Source organism: Papio anubis, chromosome 7 (genome assembly GCF_008728515.1).
Source record: "Papio anubis isolate 15944 chromosome 7, Panubis1.0, whole genome shotgun sequence".
NCBI lineage: Eukaryota > Metazoa > Chordata > Mammalia > Primates > Cercopithecidae > Papio > Papio anubis.
In genome coordinates, this window is record NC_044982.1 from 97,871,535 (window position 1) to 97,886,401 (window position 14,867).

The window sequence follows — 14,867 nt, forward strand, 5'->3', positions numbered from 1 at the left end:
GGTCTTTGCTGAAGGCTTCTAAACTGCATACTTCATATGATTACATCTGGGCCAGGCATAGTGGCTCACGCTGTAATCCCACTGCTTTAGGAGGCCAAGGTGAGAGGACTGCTTCAGGCCAGGAATTCAGGACTAGTCTGGGCAAAATAGTGAGACCCCATCTCTCCAAAAAAAAAAAAAAAAATTAATTAATTTAATAAAAATTAACCAGGCATGGTGGTGTTTGCCTTTTCATCCCAGCTACTCAGGAGGCTGGGGTGGGAGGATCTCCTGAGTCCAGGAGTTTGAGGCTGCAGTGAGCCATGACGGCACCACTGCAATTCAGCCTGGGTGGCAGAGCAAGACCCTGTCTCTAAAAGAGAAAGAATAGAATTCAAAATGCTATATAAATGGTGGGGATTATAAGAAGGTTTTCCTTTTCTTTGCCCTACTTTCTGGATGGTCTGTAATATGTCTTTAATGCATCCAAAATGATGAGGAAAAAGAGAAAGGGGGAAAATCCCCTAATCAGTGAGTCTTTGAGGAGTTATGGGTAGAACTATGTACCAGGAAACTACCCAAGAAATACAGGTAAATCCTGCTTCCCTGATTCCCTTGCTTCTCTCTCATCTTTTTCAAACAGAACTTTCCACTCCATTTGTTTTGGGTAACAACAACCTAAAAGCTTTTTATTTCTTAAATGCTTTCCATGCTCTCTGGGATCTTTCTGTGCCTCAGAGCATCTCCAAGATATCAATCACAGTTTCCAAGACTCCTTCTCTATTTGGATGGAGATCTGTGACCAAGACCAAACCAAACTTGTGATCCACTTAATTCACACCCAGCCACACATCGTGGCTGAAGCACAGGACAGCGGCGATCTCACCACTTACAGGACCATTTCAGGAGCAAAGACAACCAGCTCCTCTGTATCACCATGGTTCTTGAGCTTCCTCCTTCTTGGCACATCTGGTGACAAGATTTAAACCCACAAGAGATTCTAGTGGGCATCCTGCTACTTCTCACCAAACTTCTCCCCATCCCCCTTCTGCCTATTCCCACCTGACTCAACCCTCACCCCACCCCCAGCCAATACCACCTCAGATCCTGTGTTTTGGCCACAGCAGATGACATAGTTTGGATATCTGTCTCCACCCAAATCTCATGTCGAAATGTAATCCTCAGTGTTGGAGGTGGGGCCTGGTGGAAAGTGATAGGATCATGGGGGTAGATTTCTCACGAATGGTTTGGCACCATCCCCTTGGTACTGTCCTGGCAATAGAGAGTGAGTTCTCATGAGATCTAATCACTTAAAAGTGTGTGGCACCTCCCCTCTCTCTTACTCCTGCTTCTGCCAGGTGACATGCCTGCTGTCTCTTTGCCTTCTTCCATGATTAGAAGCTTCCTGAGGCCTCTCCAGATGCCACCATGCTTCCTGTACAGCCTGCAGAACCATGAACCAATTAAAGCTCTTTTCTTATAAATTACCCAATCTCAGGTATTTCTTTATAGCAATGAAAGAACAGACTAATACACCAAACCCCCTATTGTTCCAAAAATCAACCACGCATTTTCAGGTCTATATGCTTCTGCTGAAACCATTCCCTGTCCTCCCCACAACAGCCCATCCTTCAAGGCTCACCAGACAACAGCCCCTCCCCTGTCCGATAGCTTTGCCTGGCCCTCCGTCTTCTCTCCTCATGCAGCAATAGCAACTGCTTCCAGCCTCACGCTCCCCCATTCTCTCAGTGTGTACCTCCCCACCTTGTATTCTAATTACTAATTAATGAGCTCTCCTACAGCAGAGCCCTAAGCAGACAGGCTCTGGGGCTCTTTGCCCTGCACCATCTCAAAGAACCAGAAGAAGGTAAGAGTTTGCTCAAGAATCCAGGAACTGACTGGCAGGCCAAGCCAGCCAGTAGGGGCCTTGCTTGTCTAGAGGAAATGGGCTGAAAGTAACAAGACATAAACCTGGGAGTGACATAGGTGAAACTAAGAAACTTGATAGGACTAGCCTGGCCTGACAGCCCTCTGTAGTGCCCCAAGATGCTGCATGCTGGGCCACCGAGGAAGCAGGCAGCCACCACCCCTGTGATATGAGGGTGGGAGCCCAGCACAGCTTTTCTGCCACAGACGTGGGCAGCACCACTAAAACAAACAAACAAAAAAACAAACAAACAAACAAACAAACCCTTATCCATCATGAGAAGTAGGAGGAGAAGTTGGCTCAGCACCCCATCCCGTTTTCATATACCCTGTCTCATCCACTTCTTCATTGTCCCATTTGAGTTTCTCTTCTTTGCTTTAAGTTTTAAGCTACTGCCTTTACATTGCTACCCTATAGCTTTCCTTTCCTTAACACTGCATGTTTATGCTTTGCTTTAAAAAACGAAAATTAAAGTGGCTGTATTTAATTTACAGACCATTAAGCCAGCATGTGTGGGATGTGTTCGTCACTCGTTATAGTGCTAGGGGTAGAACTAAATTCCTTGAGCTCTCCAGGGTCAAGGGCAGAGGCTCCTGACATTCCCATGACCTTTCCAGCCCCATCTCCCAGGCCCAGCACTTTGCCTAGGGCAGGCCACCCCACAGTGCTTCTTCTTCTCCTGCAGAGCCTCCCACGTGCCAGCTGGGCTCTATTCCTCAGTGCCATCTGCTGCACCCCAGATCAGGCGAGAGGCCACAGTCAGATTCTATGCACAACAGAGCAGGGATGGCAGGCAACACAGGAGCCACCCTCACTGGGCCTGGGCTCCCGGAGCCAGGCAGGGAAAATCCCAAAGGACTGAGCAATCAGAGGAGGCTGTTGAGGGGCCTAACCGGGCTGTCACCTGCTTGGGAGAACTAGTTGTGCGGTTTCAGAGGGTTTCTAAGCATGACAATGTAGGGGACCCACGCTACATTTTTCTGTTTTCCTGTTCTCTCTTGGCCTCTCATACGAACTTAACATTGCTACATCCCTGACCTGAGCTTTAATCCTCTCTCCATCATTAACTTACTGTATGAATCCATGAGCCAATTAAACCTCTTTTCTTATAAATTACAATTCTGTTTTCATGGTCATTTCATGAGAGAAACCTGCAAATGAACACGCTAAGAGGAAGGAACAGAACACATTAATGGATAAATGAGCTGTCCATCATTACTCCTGAGTGAGCATGATTTGTAATGTGAGTAATGATGGACAGCTCTTTTATCCATCCTAATAAGTTATTTCTGAGGTGGATGCGGTGGTTCATGCCTGTAATCCCAGCACTTTGGGAGGCCAAGGCTGGAGGACTGCTTGGGCAATCCAGCCTGAGCAATACAGTGAGACCTCGTTTCTACAAAAAATTTAAAACTTAGCCAGGTATGGTGGGACATGCCTATAGTCCCAGCTATTCGGGAGGCTGAGGTGAGAGGATTGCTGGGCCCAGGAGGCAGAGGTTGCAGTGAGCCAAGATTGTGCCACTACACTCCAACCTGAGCAACAGAGCAAGAACATGTGTCAAAAAAAATTTTTTTTAATTATTTCCTTCTTTGAATAATAAGAAGTTTTGATTCCCTGCTTTCTAGGGTCCCTTCAAGCTCTGAAACTGTAAGATTCTACAGTTCAATTAAGGTCTTCATTGCCTGGAGCGTATTCTGGACCTGAAAAGGAACCTGCCCATGAAATATTCATTAAAACAAATCATGCTCACTCAGGAGTAATGATGGACAGCTCATTTATCCATTAACGTATTCTGTTCCTTCTCCTTAGCAGTGTTCATTTGCAGGTTTCTCTCATGAAATGATCATGAAAACAGAATTGTAAATCACACCTGTCACACCTAGGTGAGTTTTGGGAGCCTAGAGCTCCTGCCCACACACATATCACCTGGGGTTGACATAAGAAGTACTTAATAGCACCAAGCTCCCAGTTTGAACAGTCAGCTTCCAAATCCAGACACCTGTGATTCAACAATCAACTTCTGGATGCAGACATCCGTGATTCAAGAAGGCCCTAGCGGTCTGGAAAAATTACCTTCTCTTGCATGTATGCAGAGCTGGCAGGAAACAAATGAGATTGTGCATCCACCTTTCCAAGGGTACTTTTGTCTGTAATTTCTTTTCTCTGAGCTTCAGATATCTCATCTGTAAAATGGGCACAGGAGGAAGGATGTGGCCTACCTGCCTCCTGAAGAAGTTCAGTTCTGAGGGGCTAGACAGTCATCTGTTAGGAAAGAATTTTCAATTGCCTTTTGTGAAAAGAAAATTAATGCTACTCTCTCCCCTGCCAACCAATACAGAATCAAGCTCTAACAACTGAAGGGAACAGGAGATGGGTGGAGCAGAAGTGTGTACAGAAAACAGGAAGACTTAATGGGACCACAGGCTTCTGTGTGGGAGCTGAAGCAGGGAACCCATGGCGTGGGTCTTTGTTGCTAAGTCAGGAGACACTGTTGCGTTACCTGTAATCAACAGTCAGGACAGCGAGGGAGCTTTAGATTTGCTGACGATGTAACTGGGGACTTAGAGGGAAAGCTGACTATATGATACTTGATCTAGAGGATGTCAGAATGATAGCCAAGGCATGAGGGTGGTGGAGAGAGGGCAACATTAGCTGCTGAGTACCTGCCAAAGACTTAGCTCATCACTGTCACTTACCTGCTGATCTCTTGCCCAGGCCGGTAGGAGCAACCAGAAGAGCCACAGCCAACACAGAAACCACAGCACCATTTCTTCACCATGCATCTAATAAATACGTATCGCATGCCTACTATGTGCCTGGAACAGGAAGAACAGCAGACTTTTCCAGAAGAAGACCATGCAGTGGATTTTGTGGGAACCACAAAGGCATCAGATAGGAAAGTTTCTGCATAGGAAAGCTACACATGACTCCAAAATTTTCATCACAGAATTCCAACAAACTATGCAACATTGCAAAACTGAACTAAGGAGATTGGCTTATTGCAGAGAAAGGGAGGTTAGTTTTCCTCTAGGCACCTTGAAATGTCTAGCCTTTATTATTGTCCCTTTGTCTAATTTTGAACATTATGGGCCCCACGCAAATAATCTTCTAAATGGCACTGTGAACATCAAATGATAGGCTCTCAATTCTCCCTTCACATAAAATCTCTAAGTTCCTCAGCTGGTATGGTAATCCTTTAATCAATATTTACACCAACATAGTTCCAAGTCCAGGAGCATAGAGGGGACTGCAGAACACTTGCTATTATTACTATCATCATCACCACCACCACCACCACTACCACCACCACCATCTTACAACTGAGGAAACCAAGGCTCAGGGAAATTAAATAATGTGCCCAAGTTTACACAGCTAGAAAGTAAGGAAGTTTGGGTTGGGCATGGTGACTCATGCCTGTAATCCCACCACTTTGGGGGCTAAGGTGGAAGAATCACTTGAGCTCAGGAGTTCAAGACCAGCCTGGGCAGCATAGTAAGGTCCCATCTCTACAAAAAAATTTAAAAATTAGCTGGGCATGGTGGTGTATGCCTGTAGTCCCAGCTACTTTGGAGGCTGAGATGGGAAGATCGCTGGAGCCCAGGAGGTCAAGGCTGCAGTGAGCTGTGTTCATGCCACTGCACACCAGCCTGGTTGTCAGAGTGAGACCCTATCTCAAAAAAAAATAGAAAAAATAGAAAGTTAGCAGGCGTGGTGGCTCACGCTTGTAATCCCAGCACTTTGGGAGGCCACGCCAGGTGAATCACGAGGTCAACATGGTGAAACCCTGTCTCTACTGAAAATACAAAAGTTAATTGGGTATGGTGGCATATGCCTGTAGTCCCAGCTACTCAGGAGGCTGAGGCAGAAGAATCGCTTGAACCCAAAAGGCAGAGGTTACAGTGAGCTGAGACTGTGCCACCGCACTCCAACCTGGTGACAGAATGGTACTCCATCTTAAATAAATAAATAAATAAAGTAATGAAGCCTGAGTGCAAACCCAGTTCTGTCTGATGCTAAAACCCACTGCTCCATCCTATGCCCCATGTGGTCAGGCCTAGTACCCACACGTAAAAACGAAGGGCAGCTTGTGTCTCTTTCTCACACTTCCTTCTGGGATTTGGTTCTTTTTCTCCACCACTGGCACATTCTCCATCTCTCTCTCTCTCTCTCTCTCACACACACACACACACAACTACTTTCAATGGCAGCGCCTGCTTTTTCTTGTTTCATTCCCTTCACCAACATCATTGCAAACAAAACTTACATAGAATCAGCCACACCACGAGGAGAAAATGGACAACACCCACAGCCTGAGGCTGAAGTCATTCCAGCCCTCCCCTTTTCCTATGAAGGCTATTCCCTATTTCTTCCTTTTATAAACAGGAACACATTATGCAAGCTACTGTAGATGTGAGGTTTCTCAAGCAAGCTGGTAACACTCAGCATAAATTGATTTAAATAAAATTCTCCCCTTTCAAGATTCTTCCTTGCTTCTGCCTCATCTTAAATTAAGAGCAGTACAATAATAACCCAAGAACATCACACCCCTGAATTTCAGCCACCTCTCTCTAAAGGATCTTTTCTCATTTTTTGAAAATATGAGCTATTTTTTGGTTTCCACTTGTTCCTCTTTCTTACTTGTCACCACACGTTGCTTTCTGTACGATATAAGCAATTGGAGCCTTCACATTTAAAGCCTCTTTTTAGTGCATGAGATCCACAATAAGGCTCCCATGAGACCTTGTAAAGAAAAGAAATAACTTCAAGGAGTTACACTTCAAGATCCACCAAAGCAAAGATCTGCAGTCAACTCTAGTAATTAAGTGGTTCCATTCATTTATTCAGTGCATATCCATTGAGTATATACAATGTGCCGGACAAAACTCTAGGCACTAGTGATACAGCAGTGACTTGGCTCATGGAAAAATAAATAACATCTTAATGATACTCAAACCTATGTCTCCTTCCTGAAACTCTTCCCTGAACTCTAGACTCTCATATGCAATGAATTACTTAACATCTCCCATTGGATATCCAATTAAACTCCATCACTGTTTCCTCTCCATCTCACTAAAGTGCCACTCCATCCAGCTGCTTAGGTCAAAATTCATTAAGTTATCTTTTTCTCATACCCTAAGTATCTAACTCATCCATACATCCTGCCTACTTTATGAATTTAGCCACTTCTCACCATATTTTTTTTATTTTTATTTTTATTTTTATTTTTGACACGATCGCAATCCATTGTCCAGGCTGGAGTACAATGGCATTATCATGACTCCCTGCAGCCTCGACCTCCCCAGGCTCAGGAGATCTTCCCATCTCAGACTCCTGAGTAGCTGGGACTACAGGCATGTGCCACCACACCTGGCTAATTTTTTTATTTTTTGTAGAGTTGGAGTCTTGCCATGTTGCCCAGGCTGGTCTCAAACACCTGAGCTCAAGTGATCCGCCCACGTTCCCATCCCAAAGTGCTGGGATTACAACTTCTCACCATTTTAACTACTATCCAGCCTGGTCCAAACCACCACCCTCTCTCACCTGAGTCATTGCAGTACCATCCTGACTAATCTCTCTGTTTCTACCCTTGTCCTCTGAGAGTCTGCACTAAGCTCTAAAGCTCAAGGGATCCTTGGAAAACATAAATCATCTAATAGTACCCTGTGCTCAAAATTCTCCAGTGGTGTCCCACCTTTCTCAAAGTAAAGGCTAAAGTCTACGAAAGGCCCTATAGGACCTTGTATTAGCTGGCTCCCTGCTACTTCTCCGATCTCTTCTCCCACGCTCACCCTGTCTCATTCAGTTCCCTCTGCATAAGTCACCTTGCTGTTCCTGGAACATGCCAGTTATCTGTTGCCTCGGGGCCTTTGCACTTGTTCTCCCTACCTGGAAATGTCTTTCCCCAGATAACTGTCTGGCTCACTCCTTCACTTCCTTCATGTTACCCTGACCATCTTACATAAAACACCCACTCCTCGCTTTACCCTACCCTCCCACTCCAACGCAACCAGGCACCTCCCATCTTCCTTTCCCTGCTCAACGTTCCTTAATCACCTGATATAAAACATACGTTATTTACTTATATATTATTTGTCTCCCTCAACTAGAATGAATGCTTCATGAGATGGGTCTGCTTCCTATAACATGCCTGGCACATAGAGACCACTCAATAAATATTTATTTAGTGAATGAATGATTATCTAAACATACATACATCCCTACATGGTCAACCACAGAAACACAGAAAAAGAGACAGTCAAAAGAGCAAGTACAGACTCTGCCCAATCAAGCAGAGTCCAGAAGAAAAGGAAACCTAGCCAAGAGCACTTTAAACGTTCAGGTCCCGGTCAGGCGCGGTGGCTCACGCCTGTAATCCCAGCACTTTGGGAGGCCGAGGTGGGTGGATCACCTGAGGTTAGGAGTTTGAGACCAGCCTGACCGACATGGAGAAACCCCATCTCTACTAAAAATACAAAATTAGCCAGGTGTGGTGGAGCAGGCCTGTTGTCCCAGCTACTCAGGAGGCTGAGGCAGGAGAATCACTTAAATTCCGGAGGCAGAGGTTGCAGTGAGCCGAGATCACACCACTGCACTCCAGTCTGGGCAACAAGAGTGAAACTCCATCTCAAAAATAAATAAACAAATATTCAGATCCCTATGGTAGATTGATTGATTGATTGATTGATTGATTGCAAAAATGTCCCAATTCTTCCCCTCCCTGTATCTATGCATTTTGTAATGTGACTATGTAGCTCCTTCTATCAAGAAGTAGAGTCTATTTTCCTAACTTTCCACTCTGGGCTATCTTGTGTCTTAATTTTGTCATTAGACAAGGATAAAGTGATGGAGTGCCAGTTATAAGCTTAGGCCTCAAGAGGCCATACAAGTTTTCACTTTCTCTTGGCCTCCTGCCACTACCATGTGAACATGCTGAGCTGGCCTGCTGGAGGATGAGTGACCACACGGAGCAGAGCCAAGTCATCCAGCTGAGGCCATCCTAAAGCAGCCAGCCCTCAGACACTCCATCGGCAGACCAAAATCACATGAGCAAGCACAGCTGAAATCAAGCAAGCACAACTCAGATCAGCGGAACTACCCAGCCAACCAAAAGACAGGAGAGAAAATAACAAATGGCTGTTGTTTTAGGCCACGAAGTTTAGGGGTGGTTTGGTCTGTAGTCCCTTTGGCAAGATTGGCCCTAAAGCATGTAACCAGTTCCTAGGGTAGGCATCTAAGCTGCTTTGCTCTGAATAATGTGCTTTAGGAGACCTTCTCCTTGTGATTTGGCTGTTATGACAGGGGTCTGTAGGAAGAAGACCCACTAAACAAGCCATACAGTGTCTCAACCACTGCAAATCAATATGCTGGCATGCAGGTGAACAAGGTCACTGTGATGTGGCCCAGAAAGACAGATCAGGTTTCTGAGGCAGCAATACTAAAAGCCGGATCTTGGATGGGGGAAATTCACAGAAGTAAATGTTGCCTTCTGAGGTGGACTTGGGGACACCCAGTCAGACTCTCTGACCTTGACCCAGCCTCACCTCATTCTATTTCACAGAAACTTTGACTAGGTTCTCAGGCATCCAGCTCCATTTCTGGCCATGGAACACACTGCAGTAGCCCTTCTGCACCAAGGACAGCTGAGTGATGAGGCTCTCAAATCCCCAAACCATATTTTCTCTAGAGTAATAAAGTTTCCAAAGGGCAGAGCAGCAAACTGATCTTTATGTTAAGCCCATAAGACAGAGGCTTTAAATAAATTTGCCATATGATATTATGTAAATGCATTCCATGGTCACTGAAGGTCAGCATATTTCCAGATGATCCCAACACTTTTCCATGATCACAGAAACTCTTCTCATGCTCAAAGAAAAAAGAATATCTGGCAAGGACTGCTGGCCTGTTTGCTAAAGATGACCTTTTCTTTTAGTGTAGGGGAAAAGAAACAAAAAATCTTAATACTAAGATTCAAAAGAAGCACCAACATGGTCCTCCATTCGGATGGGAGAAACCTGAATGCTGCATTGCACAGTCTCCTTAATTCCTGTGCTTCCTGTTGCCTTGCAAAGACCTATGCTTTCTGCTTGCTGCATTCATTTACGCTCTGAATGACCACAGGTACTTATGTCTACCAACCAACCTTCTTCTAAACACAGAGTTTAGGATTTCATCCAATTCCTTAAACAATAACTCAGCACATACATCATAGTCACAAATAGGAACCCTAAGAGGCAATATCTCAAAGACCTGCCGTGTTGCCCTTATGACCTCAGCTCCTACTGCTGTCCTGGTGTCTGACTCAATAGCAGCTTCTGTGACCTCCTTTCTGGGTCTCTTGGGAACACACCTCTCTCCTGTCTCAGGGTTTTGCAGGTGCTGCCTACAACCCCTGGTTTTCTCCCTCACTTCCCCAGATGTCTGGTCAAATGTCATTTACCAGAATCCCTGGCTTCCTCCCTCACTTCCCCAGATGTCTGGTCAAATGTCATTTACAAAAAAGCCTTCCCTGGCCAAGCTGCATAAAAGTAAATAACAAGCCCCACCCTGCCCTCTGGCAGCACTCCCCAGTCCTCTTAGCCAGCTTTATTTTTCTCCATTACAATGTCTCATCAGCTGATACACTCTATATTTATTTATTTGTCCATCATCTTACACACACACACATACACACACTCATTAATTTAAGCTCCTTGAGAGAGGGCTTTTTTGGTTGTTTTGTCTGTATTTTCCATACATAGAGCAGTGACTGATACATAGTAGGAACTTAATGAATGAACTGCCATTGCTTGAGCACCTACTTTGTGCCAAGCAAGTTATATATGATGATAGGGTAACAATGAGTAAATATTTTAAAGTATCTTTTCTTTAACTATTATAAGAATCCTATTACTGTCTCCATTTTACAGATCAGGAAACTAATGCTCAAAGAGGGGCTAAGTAACTTGCCCAAGACACTCACCTAGGTCTGTTTGAGCATCCACACTTATGCTTCTTACAGTGCAGGCTGCTTTTCAAACACCTTAGTGATGATGTAGGTGCATGTAATGCACATCTCTGGCAACTACACAATACAAGAGCTTTTCATTCTATCATTTTTCTTCACCCCTCACAGTTTTGGTCCAGGAAGAAACATCCTTGAGACTGGATTTTCATCTCCCAGAGACGATTGGTAGTAACAGCTTTAGCTTTCCGTTATTCCACCTATTTAGGGATAATCAAGGGAGAGTTTTCCTTTCGAACTGGGCTGGTACAAGAACAGACAGGTCAGGGATCCAGGGAGAAGCAGACAGAAGTTCATCTGCTCTCAAACTCCCTCAGAATTTTCCAGAGTTCCTACCTTTGTGAAGTGCTGCTTCAAAACCTTTATAGTCCTGGAATTCAGGAAAGCCATTCATTAAAAAAGGAAAAAATTAAAAGTCTGACTTGTATTGCATGTGCTCCTCTCTGGGTGTCCGCCTGTGTCTACTGGGTTCTAGTCACGTACTGCAAATACCAGCCCAGCCGAGACTTGTAAAGCTCTGTCCACCCACTGGCAGTGATGGCAATGGTGTGGTAGAGTCATGTGGGTCACTCCCAGACCGAAGGACCAAGAGAGCGACCCAGTCCCTGCTGAAATCCATGTCATGCCTAATCCATGAGGGCTTCATTTTTATACCAATCACTGCCACTATCAATTTCCTCCTCCTCTCTGCTCTCACTGCTCTTTTCCAACACCATCATGAACTTATCCACCTCCTGACTATAAGTGCTTCTCCCCCTACCAGGTGTGAACTTCAGGGAGCCAGGACTTTGTTATCATCATCTCTGCATCCCCACGGACTAATCCCATCTCTGACAAATACTAAGTGCTCAGTAAGTATTTGCTGACTCAAGAAAGATGCAGCACGAGACTGTACCTACTTCACTGACTGGAACAAGCAGAACAAGTCACCTCTTCTGGAAAAGGCAGGAAGCAGTAATACAGAGGAGATCAACATAGACCAGCACCACCGCTGAGCCGACTACAGTGCCCAATCCTTCCCCATGCACCCTCCTCACCCCTCACCTGCCACTGTCTGAGCCCCAAAACCACCCACATTCACCTCCCCAAGGGCTAGAAAGGAGCAAGCATCCCCCAGCGTCCCACCCCACCCCACTGGGGCTGCTCTTATCAGAGCCCAAGACATCGACGTTAAGTTACCCTTAAACGGAGTAATTTGCATCTGTAATTTCCGGATAAAGGAATGTATTTCATCAGCCCTGCTGAACCCTGGACAGCAGAGATTCCTACCACCCATCTGCCGAAGACACAGCAGTGCCTTGCTCCTCCCTGGCTAAACGCATTTGCTAGCCCATCCCTGCAAAACAAGTCATGTTCTTTCCCTTGCGCTAAAACCCGTCCATAAACAAATCCTCTCTGTGTCCCTAAGAAACGGCCCCCACGCCCACGGAGGGCGCCCTACACATGCAGAAATACACACTCACAAACCCCAAGAGCCACTAGGTGTAAGCACGTTTGAATTCTGTTCTTTAAGAACAAACGAACAACAATAACAAAATCCATCTACTAGAATGTAACTGAAACTAAAAGCAGTGGCTAGGAAGCTTATGGAAACGGAGCGATAAATGCCAGCAGCCTGACATTTATAAGTTGAAAAACTACTTATGGCGCTAATAGTTCAAACAGGGTTTAAAAACAGCCCTTGGGGAGGCCGCTTTCAGAGAAGCGCACAGCTCCAGGCAGCGGGCAAGCCCTTGCTTTTCTGCGCCGGCTTCCCAAGACTCTTCGGTCTTTTGTGCCATTTACTATGAACAGCACTCAGCGGTGCGAGCGTGTATATTTCAGGCCAGGCAGAAGCGCCTGGGAGTCCTGGCGCACGCGGGGTCCGCGCCCCGGCTGGGTTGGTTGCACCGCAGCGAGCAACGCCGTCCCCTACCTGGGTGGGAAATCCGCTGGCGGACGCCTCCGGATGCAGGCAGAACAGCTTCCACCCCGGTAGCCCCGCGTGCAGCTCCGGCTAACGCGGCGCTGGGCGATCCGGGCGGAGGCAGTAGCCGGCCGGTGTCACACCTGCATCACCGCCCCCACGCCGCCGCCGCCAGCCGCCCAGGCGCAGCGCGCAGCGCGCCCCCGCACTACAGAGCACCCGGGGCGGGAGGCTCCTGGGTCCTCTATTCAGCGGGATCAGATCCTAACCCGCTTTCTTCCCGGCCTGGGCATTAAAAGTATTCGCTGCGGACAGCTCTGCTTCTAAATCCCCTCTGATCCAAGGCTGGGTGTGGAGATAGCTCAGAGGGAAGGAGGACCAGTGAGGCCGCAAGGTCTCCGGATTTGCAGACTAATAGATATTAAACTTCTTATTCCTCGAGTTTTGTAACCAGCTGATCATGGGCGTCGTCTCGCTGTCTCCACCCCGCCTAGGGCGAGGGGGCGCTGTGGACTCCACATGCCCTTCCACCCACTCCGAACTAGGATGCGTCAGAGGGCTAGACGCAAGTTCCCGGGAAAGGGAATCCTCTGATCACGGCGCCCCCAAAGTATATACTTTGGTGCTGTTCAACTGCTTTGTTTTCGTTTGCCTCATCAGGAACTGAAAAGAACCTACCTGACCAGCGCGGGGAGGAGGAAAGCCTGCGAGGCTTGGTGCATTCAAACAAGCCCTCCACCTCTTTCTCCCGACTTCCAAACCACCACCCACTAACTCCACTGACGAGAGTTCAGCAAACTAAACTGCCAAGGCTCAGCACCGAAAGGCTCTTTAGGAGAATAGGGTTCCTTCTAGGAGGAAGTGAGGAGCAAGGAAAGGACACTGGAAATTCGGACGCGGGCTCAAACAGTACAACACCGCAGATGGCTGGCCCGCTCTAGGATCCATATCATTACATGTATCAGTAGGTCATTTTTTTCTTATTGCTGAATAGTATTCTATTGCCCGAATATAACACAATTTATTTATCCTTTCTCCTATGAGTGGACATTTGAGTTGCTTCCAGATTTTAGCTGTGATGAATAAGGTTCCCTGAACGTTTGTTGTTGTTACTGTTGTTGTTGTTTTGAGATGGAGTCTCACTGTGTCGCCCAGGCTGGAGTGCAGTGGCATGATCTCAGCTCACTGCAACCTCTGTCTCCCGCGTTCAAACAATTCTCCTGCCTCAGCCTCCCAAGTAGCTGGGATTACAGGCATGCGCCAACAAGCCTGGATAATTTTTGTATTTTTAGTAGAGACAGGGTTTTGGCATGTTGGCCAGGCTGATGTCAAACTCCTGACCTCAGATGATCCACCCACCTCAGCCTTCCAAAGTGGTGGGATTTCAGGTGTGAGCCACGGCGCACAGCCTGTTATGAACATTTGATAGACATATGTACTCTTTTCTTTTGAATATGTAACTAGGAATAGAGTTGCTGGGTCACAAGATAAATACCTGTTTTTGCCTTAGTAAATAGATACAGTACTTTGCCTTAGTAGATACAGTACTACCAAACAGTTTTCCAAAGTGGTTGTGGCAATTTACAGTCCTAGTCCCATCGGCAATGTTTGAGAATTCCAGGTGTTCTATTTCTTTGCCATAACTTGGCATTATCAGTGCTTTTAATTTTAGCCATTCTTGTGTGTAGTGTAAATTACATTGAAATTAAAACTTTGATATAGTTTTAATTTGTATTTCTTGATGATTACTAATGTTGAGCAATTTCTTATGCTTATTGGCCATTTGGGTATTCTTTTGTAAAGTTTCAAGTCTTTTGACCAATTTATTGGTTTTTTTGTCTTTTTCTTACTGATCTGTAGGCACGCTCTCTGTTTTAGGTATAAATCCTTGGTTGGATATAATAGTTTTAATATCTTCTCCCTGTTTGGGGCTTATATTTTTATTCTCTTAATTTTAATGAAACACAACATTAATTTTTTCTCTTATCATTAAAAGATGACTGCTTTTGTGTGTTTTGTTTAACAACTCTTTCTTTGTCTCAGAGTTGGGC

The 14,867-nt window shown here is 45.8% G+C and overlaps 1 protein-coding gene across 5 annotated transcripts in view; it reads right to left on the bottom strand.

Moving 5' to 3' along the window:
- SV2B (synaptic vesicle glycoprotein 2B) overlaps nt 1–13,592 on the bottom strand; it is a 171,343-nt gene extending 157,751 nt beyond the window's left edge. For 2 of the 5 annotated variants that reach the window (XM_031668325.1, XM_031668326.1), the window contains exon 1: nt 12,826–13,417. The gene's annotated coding sequence lies outside the window, so the exon portion shown is untranslated. Of the gene's footprint in view, nt 1–10,868; nt 11,924–12,089; nt 12,657–12,825; nt 13,418–13,494 lie in introns of those variants that run through there. The other 3 variants (XM_031668329.1, XM_031668327.1, XM_031668328.1) reach the window with 3 other exon arrangements.
- Between the last annotated feature and the right edge of the window lie 1,275 nt (nt 13,593–14,867).